The sequence below is a fragment of the Tachypleus tridentatus genome, chromosome 4, assembly GCF_004210375.1.
Source record: "Tachypleus tridentatus isolate NWPU-2018 chromosome 4, ASM421037v1, whole genome shotgun sequence".
NCBI lineage: Eukaryota > Metazoa > Arthropoda > Merostomata > Xiphosura > Limulidae > Tachypleus > Tachypleus tridentatus.
Genome location: NC_134828.1, coordinates 102230133 through 102241348, shown reverse-complemented (window position 1 = coordinate 102241348; position 11216 = coordinate 102230133).

Below are 11216 nucleotides of genomic sequence, written 5' to 3'. Positions count from 1 at the left end.
TATATTGTGTCGATCATTGTAAATACATAAAACCTTAAACCTTATTCAGTGAAAACTTTTTAATATGGAATATGAAGGAACATTTAATAGCCACAGTACTTAGTTCTTGTAGGCGGGAATAGACTAAATTAATCTAATAAACTCCCCCATTTATTCGCTATATTTTTTGTATGCTGACAATACCAAGTGTGGGGTGCGCGTTTATCTGATTTGACTTTACTATTCAACAGGACTTTTACCAGTCAACTATCAAATTGAAATTATTGTAGGCAGGATTAGAGTACTCTAATCTGAGACTTTTGGCGTGGTCAATACATCAATCGAAAGGGTTTAAACTCACTTGTCCAAAATTGTAAATAGATCTCGCGTAGGTCAAGAGATGACGGAACTATGAGCTAAAATTTTTACTTGAAAGAAAAAAAAAACCCTCACTCTTTCTACGAACCACTATCCTTCGGCTGAAAATGTACAAAGCTTGTTATATCTATTCCCAAACACCACCTTTCCAATTCATTTCTTTCCAACGTATAGGACTGACTGGTAACCAAAATGTTGTATCTTTCTTCGGATGTGAGGGGAATACTTCAGGGTTTAATGACGATGGATGTGGGGATGTATATTTGAGTAATGAAAAGGATTTCGAAACGGAAACTGAATGATATAGTGTTCAAAACTAGTTTAATCAGTTACGAAGGTAAGTGAGATATGGAAATGTTGCTGCGAAAGAACTAACAGGTTCGTGAGAGAATATATCTAGAACTGTATTTTGTAGTGGATTCTTGATGCAGTATGTGACGTATTATAATTTATCCTGGACGAGTCTCCGATTTATTTATGTTACATATGTTAACATACTACTATTTCAAATGTAGAAAATTTTAATTTAGAAGTTAATTAAATGTTAATATGTAAAAAATTTACGCTATTTTCCAACTATTGACATATGCAATTTTCATTTTTAACACAAATATATATTAATATACAAGCAAAAAATAGTTTATAATAACAGTTATTACAAATATTGTCTTATATACAAGGGTTTTGTTTTTTTACAAACTGTACTGAGTCTTCTATTTGGTCTAGAACTGAATATTTTATCGACGAATCTAGTCCACGACGAGTAAATTACTTTTATGTTGATACATCTGTATCATTTTGACGGCTGGCTGAGCTGGAAGCATCCGTAAGTTTTTGCCAGCTACAATATACAATGTCCTCGTAGAAATACTAACATCCGAAGTAGTTCATTGAAATTGAACGGTTCGTATTGTTCGAAATCTACAAACGTTCCTGGTCTAATTCTGTAGTTTTCTGATTAATAAGCATTACTCACAGTTGTAGGTTCCTAGGCCTATAACACACTGGCTGCAGCTGTTCCATTGGAGGGGGTAATCTGGTAAGGACGTTATTTAAGATTGATTAATCGAGACCCAAGTAACCTGTACACGAATAAAAGTACATCTTGATTTTAAATATACAGTTAGAGATTTTGAATAAATCTGATTCAGTTACATTAATATTTATTGTTTGATTACTTGAAACAAGATTTTGTTAACAAAACATTACCTTTGTGATGTACAGTGAATAAGATATTTCTATACAAATATTCATTATGTACATTAACGAATATTTATTTATATCTAGTTAAGTACAAACTATACAACTGATTATATGTGCTGTGTTCGCACAAGTGTCAAACTGTGGACTTATTGCTATGCCACGAGGTACATTTTATTGAGAAGCGGTACTGGATTTGTGAATAGCTAAGCTGTAAATATTAGCTATATTTACATCCCAAAATGATGATAACTGATCTTTATAGGTTTGGTTTGTTTTGTTTTGAATTTCGGGCAAAGCTACACGAGGGCTATCTGCGCTAGCCGTCATTAATTTAGCAGTGTAAGACTAGAGGGAAAGCAGCTAGTCATCACCACCCATTGCACACTCTTTGGCTACTCAATTACCAATGAATAGTGGGACTGACCGTCACATTATAAGGTCTCCACGGCTGAAAGGGCGAGCATGTTTGGTGTGACGGGGATTCGAATCCGCTACCCTCGGATTACAAGTCGAGTGCATTAACCACCTGGTCATTTCAGGCCGATCTTTATTGACATGAGGCATTCGAGAATTTTCACTTGAAAAGGCAAAATTATATTTTCAATAACTAAGTGGGCCCAGCATGGCCAAATGGTTAGGGCTTCGACTTGCAATTTGAGAATCGCGGGCTCGATTCTCAGTCACACCAAAACATTCCTTCAGCCGTGGGGGCGTTATAATGTAATGATCAATCAAACAATTTGTTGGTAAAAGAGCACTCCAAGAGAAGGCGGTGGGTGGTTATTACCAGTTGCCTTCCTTCTAGTCTTGCACATCTAAATTAAAGACAGGTGATGCTCGTGTAGCTTTATGCGAAATTTAAAAAAAATTAATTTAGCACAGAAATGTGTGCGTGTTTTCCAATAGCAAGGCCAGATCAGGCTATTTGCTGAGTCCACTGAGAGGTAGCACAGAATTATTATGAATAAAACTATGTTGAATATAGTAATATACCAAAGAATATCACGAATTCAACTAACGTCGTCCCGTGGAGTACAGACTGTGAAATCCGTGCTCTGTCAAAATCCACATCATAATGTGAAGATTGCGACATTACACCAAGTTTTGTTACATAATTCAAACAATATTGAAGAACTTAGTGGAGTATTGGCGCTACAAGGCCCTACGTAATTTAATAAATATCGTAGAATACTCTAGCAGAAATGCGAATTTTCTGTCATACTAATTGCTTAACTTGAAGAATATATCAAACTACAAAATTTAGTAGAGTAAAACAACTTCACGTTTAACACGTATTACCACCATCGTTTTGCCATTAAAGACATCAGAAATAAACTGAACTATCTTGTAAGCAGGTTATTTAAATGTTTGCTTAAAGAACCAGAAGTAGCTTTGACATTCACCCTGAGGCAAGTAGGTAGGAGGTTAAACTGATTTGGACTTTCAGATGTTGATGTGGATTCGTTTTATATTAATGTTCATGTGTAAAATTTACAGGTTTTTTTCAGACATGAAGAGTTTTTAACCAGAAAAGATAGATGTTTAGATTACATAGTTAAGATGCTCGACTCATAATCTGAGGGTCACGGCTTTGAATTCTCGTCACAACGAACATGCTCTTAGTTTTCCATTCAATCTTCTAAAGACGGCTAATGCAAATAACCGGGCGAAATTTAAATACCCAAACTGTTTTTTCACAAATTCCTTGTTTCTTTGGAACGTCCTTTCGTACCTACGTATACACTATGAAGGTATTGACTGGTTAGTTGGTAAACACCACTTTGGCTGATTTGTTTTTATTATGACAATATATTCTGTACGAGTTATTTTATTACAACTCTTACAACAAGAAGACTTGTTTTGAGAACAGGAATGACGTCGTTCTGAGGTGTACAAGTTTTAACAAAAAGCTATTTCATTTAACAATCTAAAAATGTATTGAAATTTTAGAATTGACAGTGGTGGTGCGAATATCAATTTATGTGGATTGGAAAAAATATTTATTTATGACTGAACAGAAAAAAAAAAAATGGAACATGTTAAGCGAAATATTTGCATAAGATTTGGATTTTCTAGGGAAATAGAAAACTGTGACTGTTTATTAATTGTGGGATTATTTTGTTTTATTAATAATGCTTCTCAGACTTTTCTCCTGGTAATATTAGGCTCGTGTTTTAACATTTTGTTCAGAAAAACAGTGCTTGTTTTTTATTCATACACTCATGGTCTTGGAAGGGAGGTATTTGGATTTTGTGTTCTCTTAACCTGATCTTCAAGTTACATTCTGTTTCAGCCCAGGTGGATTAAGACGTTCGACTCGAAATTTCTTGCATACCCGTGTTGTATTCATGACTTACCACCTCGCCGTTGTATACCTCAATCAGCTGGAGAATGGAAATGGTATTCTTGCTGTTCAATACGAAAGCATACCGGTCAATGAACTAGATACAGACGCCTGTGGATTTCTTTTTCATCACACTGTTGAATTGTACATTTCATCATTTACGACTTGAACACAACGAACCAAAATTTTCTATCAGCTCTTTAGTATTTGCGAGATTGCAAAGTAGATATTGATGGTTTACTCCTTCAAAATCTTTGCAAAATGAATAAATAATTCATAATTTACTTCTCAAGATTTCTCCACAGGATGAATAACTGTGTATTTCTTTAACAGATGGCCCGGCATGATCAAGTGGTTATTCGTTGGTAAAAGAGTAGCCCAAGAGTTGGCGGTGGGTGGTGATGACTAGCTGCCTTCTCTCTAATCTTACACTGCTAAATTAGGGACGGCTAGCGCAGATATTCCTCGAGTAGCTTTGTGCGAAAATCCAAAACAAACAAACAAGGTAAATGCATTTCGAGTGAATTACCTGTACATGTGTTCAACCAACTACGTCACTTCCTTTTTGTTTTATTTCTGATTTATTTCCATTGAATTTTGCTTGTTAAAGGTATTTCTCTCTTGGGAAGTACTTTCATATTTAAATAAAATCCTTTTAAATTAGTGTTTTCTTCAATAATATCGTCACATTTAAATAAATTTAGTGTTTCTTTATAACTCATTTTTTATTCTTTTTAAGCAGACATAATCAAATATCCATCAATTACTTTAATTACAATGGCACTTAGGACTAACGTTAACAAAAAAAACGTTGCTGACCCAGAAGAACTGAATAAAAAATTAAAAGTTATCATAAATATATATATATTACTATTAGCACAGAATTAATGACTATTTTCTTATTAAAATTGATTAAAATTCATTTTATATCTAAGTTCTAATACTAAAGAAATCATAGACTCCGTTAACGGTTGTTTATTTATTTATTTCCAATCATTAGCATTTGCAGATATATCAGTTTATCTAATGGTCTGTTTGTTTCTCTAGCTTGAAGTTTGAAAACATCAAGTAATTATTGTTCTCTAGCTTTATAAAAATACAATAAATAGAAGTATGTTTGAAAGTTTGAAAACATCAAGTAATTATTGTTCATTCTGATATTAATTGTAACTGAATTATAAAAATACAATAAATAGGTTATTAATGTATGTTTGTTTCTTCTTCTTCTGATTAAACTCGACTAATTTATAAAACTGTTTGTTCGCTGAGTTAAAATTATCGTCATCTGTCGTATAAGTTATTAGGGAATAATCTTTTTTAATATTTTACATCATTTTATATATTTTTCTTCCATGTTATTGTCTCTGATAGACTGTAGAACATCTTCATTTATATCATCAAATTTTGTAGACTTCTTGTCAAATTACATATTTAGATTCTTCTATATATTTTGCGCGAAAGTATAGATTATCGAAGTTTGACAAAAGGTTTAATAACAACGTCAGTTTAAATGAATTTTGACTGTGATCCAGGAAAGGATTTCGAATGGGATTTTCAAAATTTTCCGGCGTTGCGTAAACTTTAATAACTATCATTTATTTAACACTTTCACTTACACATGGCTCGTATATGAGTGATATGGTTTTATGGTCATGTATATATCACTCACATTGAGTGACGTACAATGTATTATTAAATCCATGTCACGTGAACGTGATTGATGGTACTTTAAATTTGTAAGATGCTATTTGAGTCTGGTTTTTAAGACTTAGTCTTACGCTTTTGTTTTGGTTTTATAATAATGTTTAGGCAGAGAAACACTTGTATACATATGTATTATATCACAATACAAAATGTTACTATATGTATATTTACATATTACAAAACAAACATTTGAATTGTAAATCCTTGTCGTTTTTGGTTTTTATTTCTCCACTGGGTTATTTATTACAAAAATAAAACATATCTCTTGTTCTAACAAAAACGATACGAGTGACAGAGACCCCCATATCACTCATTTTATGAAGTTAAGAAAACCATATTCATACCTAATAAATTTAAATCTGGCAAAAAAATTACTATTTGATATAAAAATAAAGTTGGGCTCAAGAGAAAGTTCACAAATATGAACTTGGAAGTGAATAATATTAAGTAAAAATTCAAGTGTAAATTAAGCGGATAAAAAGTTAAGAAGATAAATTGTTTATAAATTTATTAAAATTGAAAGTAAAACTAAACAAAAAAGAAGAATGGAGCACAAATTTTAGGTAAATTAAATTTGTAAAGATCGTTAACAGAGTTTTATAAGTCAGCAATTCAAAATTAGAATCTCAAGCTATTCTTATAGAAGAATTTCAAGAAACAAGGAAATAAATGAAAGCTTTAAAATATGTTATTCACAATACTACATTACTGTAGTTTGTATCACAGTTGAAATCAACAGCAATCAAAAACCAAAAACATATAAGGTTAATTTATGTTAATTTAAAAAAAAAAAATTATTTTCATAGTCAAATCAATAAAAATTTATATTATCATTTAATTTAATTAATGAACTTGCTTTAATTTAAGAGGTTATTGAAGAACGTGAATAGTAAAGAAAATTTGGGTAAAACAGATATTAAGATTTTAAAAACTTATAAATAATACGATTGCATTAATTTGTCCGTAGCTTTTTCCGCAAATTTCTCAATCAAATACTAAAAATCTCATGTAGTTAGAAAGGTCTTTGTCAGAATAGTCCAGAGTGAATATTGGCGTTTTTATTCAGAATCACTGTAACTGATTTTTGTTTAGTCAAAGTTTTTAATGCAATGAGTGTGCTACATGATAGCACAATGTCGTTTTCATCAGGTGACGACTGGCATCGATTTCAACTTTAGTTTTTATTTGCCATGTATTCCACAAAACAACACACAACTAACATGTCATTTCCCGAAAAAATGAACATTACACTAAATACAGTTTATATAGTCTAGTCTTTCTCTCAGTTTGTTCAAAAACATGTGCTTATCATTTTGTGAACATGTATCCAGACGTTTCTGCATAATCAGCTAAGTTTGTATTCGCAAAAGTGTACATTTACTTTATTTTGCAACAGTTTAGCTTCGATTCGTTTCATAGACAGTTAAAAATCCTTTTAGCTATTTTTGTATGGGATTTATTCTTCGCTTCTGTGAATTTCTTTGTTTTAACTCATAAATCTGTGTTATACATTAAATGCTCAAAACTGGTTCATACTCTATATAATATCATAAATACCTTTAATATACTTTGTTTATTGTAAGTGTAGTTTTATCAAAACAGTTAAGTACTGCAGTTTTATCTAATAACGTTATGTCTACATTAACTTGTTTGTGACCACGTAAATATTTTTTTTTCAAGTAGATCAGTAATTTTCGATCTAACACATAATGACTGCAAGAAAGCGTAGTCTAAATGCAGTGCGTAAAAATGATAACATAAGGAAAATTCAAGCAAAAGACATGAGAACTACTACGGATCGAGGCTTGTTAGAGGAATAAATAAATATCCATAAACAAGAGAATCATTCAAAGTAGAGAAGATGTGGTATACAAAAGGAAGAAATGTAGGTCATGGTCCTTTCAAAGTGTTACATAGATTTACTCAAGCAACGAATGATTTCAACCCGAATTTTGTATTAATAACTAACAAGACTAAAATTATTCAATTCTAAAGATAGAAAGCATTCAAAGGAAAATATAGTTAAAATATCATATTGATAGAAGTAATGAAAATTATTCTTTAGCATTAAAAATATCTGTTAATGTGTATATCATGAAATAACACAGATGAAAAAATTAATAACAATATTTTAAATATTATGAAAGAAATAATTGAAAATATACTTTTCATGAGATAAATATTTTTAGTTAAACTATTCAATATATCCTGTTTTCCTATAAATATTTGTATTTAATCTACAACTTTGAGTTGTATAAGGAAATTAGCTTCAAACTGTTAGGCTGAGATATATGAAAGGATATGAACCACAACTTTATTTTATTAAAAAAAAAAGAAGGAAACATATATAGCTAGCATCTTGAGAGGCGTAGTCAACGTTCATATTTCAATAATGAGTCTAGCGATATTTTATACCGTGTTTCTCCGACAATAAGACCTACCCATAAAATAAGACCTAGTGTGATTTTTGGGGATAGTTTGAATATAAGCCCTACCCTTAAAATAAGCTCTAGTTAAGAGTGGCAGGAAGAGGAAAGAAATAAAAAAAAAATAATTTATTAATTAGTTTAATAGTTAGTTAATTAGTTTGTTTAAGTATTAATCAGTTAGGTTAATAGTTTATTTTAAATGGTTAGTTTAATAGTTTTACTTTGTAACTTCATTTTTTTAATATATCAAAATAAGACATCCCCCGAAAATAAGCCCCAGTGTCATATTTTGAAGTGAAAATTAATATAAGCCCTGTCTTATTTTCGGAGAAACACGGTATTTCCTTACTTTAATTAAAATTGGAGTTTGTTTGGAAATTTCGCACAAAGCTACTCGAGGGCTATCTGTGCTAGCCGTCCCTAATTTAGCAGTGTAAGACTAGAGGGAAGGCAGTTAGTCATCACCACCCACCGCCAACTCTTGGGCTACTCTTTTACCAACGAATAGTGGGATTGACCGTCACATTATACACCCCCACGGCTGGGAGGGCGAGCATGTTTAGCGCGATGCGGGCGCGAACCCGCGACCCTCGGATTACGAGTCGCACGCCTTACGCGCTAGGCCATGCCGGGCCTAAAATTGGAGAAATACTCACCATACTCAAATACAGTTCAAGTTTTATTTATGGAATCAAATCCAGAAGTACAGATCAAAACGGTCATCAAAATGACTTGAGCATACAAGATAACATATAGATGACTTTTAAATAGTTCTAAAGGAATCATAACAAACATTGTTTATTTGAAAAAAGTCGTAAATATCATGATATTTTTTTAATATTTCAAATAAAACAAAAGATGTTATTGCAGATAGATTCATAGAAAGTAAATTGAGTAGTATATTAAAGAAAATTCAACAATGAATATACATAACTATTTCCATAACGTTATACAGTGGAGCGCCATTAAGCCGCGGACCAGTAAACCGCGAAATCGCTTAAGCCGCTGTAGCAAGTCTTGTCCCAAAATATTTGATGTATTAAATCTACTACCTGGGTTTTTAAAGTTTCTCACACTCTTCTTGTCTTTATAACTTCGAGGGGATATTTATAAAGGATTTGCTTTAATTTGGGAAATAAATGAAATATATTACAATAGAAATCGACCGTTAATCTACCTTATCCGCTCTCTATGTCAGCTTTATGGAGGCCGCCATTGTTACCGAATCACACCTCTCCATACATTAAAGTTAATCCGCGGTAAATCCGTGAAAAAAGTGATCAATAATTAAAGTATTATTTTTAATTCGATAATCCGATATTTTTATGGAATTGTATAAATATTGGCCACAAACCCAATAGAAATCACTTCAGTTTCTGAATTAATAGTGAGCATATCATATTGACATGGCGGCCCGCATGTAACACGGGAAGACGAAATTTTACAGGGAAAAGCGAACCATCGCAATGCATTGGACGTTTGTGTTAAAACGGCACTTGTTAATTGTATCTGAATAGTCTATACATTAATATTATAATGATAACGCAATGGCCCGGATGAGGCTCCTCGGCGGAGCTGTTGGCGACTTCGGCTTTTCAGTCACAAAGGTTTAAGCCTCGGTTAAGCAGGTTGACCCCCCAAATATCGCGGCTTAACGGCACTCCATTGTAGAATGTTTTAGATACAAATAAACATCGTCGTGAAAATAAACATATCGATGAAACAGAGACTGCCACACATAAATTCTACATTAAAATATAAACAATAATATATTTATCCTAATAGTTATATTTGTCCAGAATAAAAAAAAAATTACAATGTAAAATGATTCCTTAATCGAAATAGATAATATAACACTTGTCAACAAAGGAGATATTTTTATAAGGTCCGAATTGTATGGTTTCTCAATTGAAAGAGAAAATGTGACATTTGTCAATACAGGAACTATTTTTATTAGAGCCAAATTATATATTGATAAGGCGTTGATTGAAAAATGTGAGTTATTTTATTTCGCTCAGCATGTATAGTGACTTATTCACTTCACAAAGTATTAGAAATACTTATATTTTCCTCCAGTTTCTAGATAAGGGAGTAATCAAAAGAGAAACAATATGATCAATATGACTTCCGATAATCTTGAAACATTAAGAATAACAATTACTGATATTAAATTCCCTCGGACGGTTGCAATGTTTCTGTCAAAGATAGGGGAATCAGATTAATCCAGATATTACTCAGATTTGTTAGTTGCTGGGTTAAATAAAATCAATATGAAAACTGAATATTTAGTATACTACATAAGTTACAGAAGATTATATCCAGTGGTTTGTTTGAAAGTTTCGAACCACGATTCATATAATTTGAAGACTGAGTTCTTCTTGCATCTCAGACGAGCTCCAGTAGAATAATATACATTTTAATTATTTTTACTTGTAAAATAAGGAAAAGTACAATTAATATTTTAATAAACATTTTGAAACAATGAGAATTCTTTAACAATAGTAAATTAATTTTGTTTCAATTTGGTTCTTTATATTCACCTGAAAATGGTTTTAAATTAGCTGAGGATAACAATTATAATATTCAAAATAAGCTCTTAAAATGTTAAAAAAGCAACTGATAAATTAACGATAACTATCCTTAATTTAGCAGTGAAATACTAAAATGAAGTCATCACCTCTCACCGCCAACTCTTGGAATATTTTTTAACCAACGAATAATGGAATTGAACGTTATATCATAACACCCTATGAGTAAAGAGATGAGCCGTCTTGGTGGGAAGGTGATTTGAACCCGCGATCCTCAGATCGCAAGTCAAGCACCTGATCAAATCAAATAAAAAATATTGACCTGATCGAACACGTAAATAAAATGTTAAAAATTATTATAAATCAACGTTTTGTTCTCGTGACATAAGTATGATAAAGATGTAGCTTGAAATTAGTGTCTTAAAGATGTAACTTGAATTTGCTGTTTTGTTTGTAATGTTCACAGTTTGCTAAGGTTTTGTGTGTGTGAATTTGTTTTTTGATTCTAGAATGGTATCGCTCGAGTAACTATCTCTGTAAGTCAGCAACGTTTCGTCTTATATTTAATTTACAGATTTTCATAAAGTTATACGACAGACTATACGCTCACATTTTTCACAATCAACCCAAAGTACGACTCTCAAGTGTATT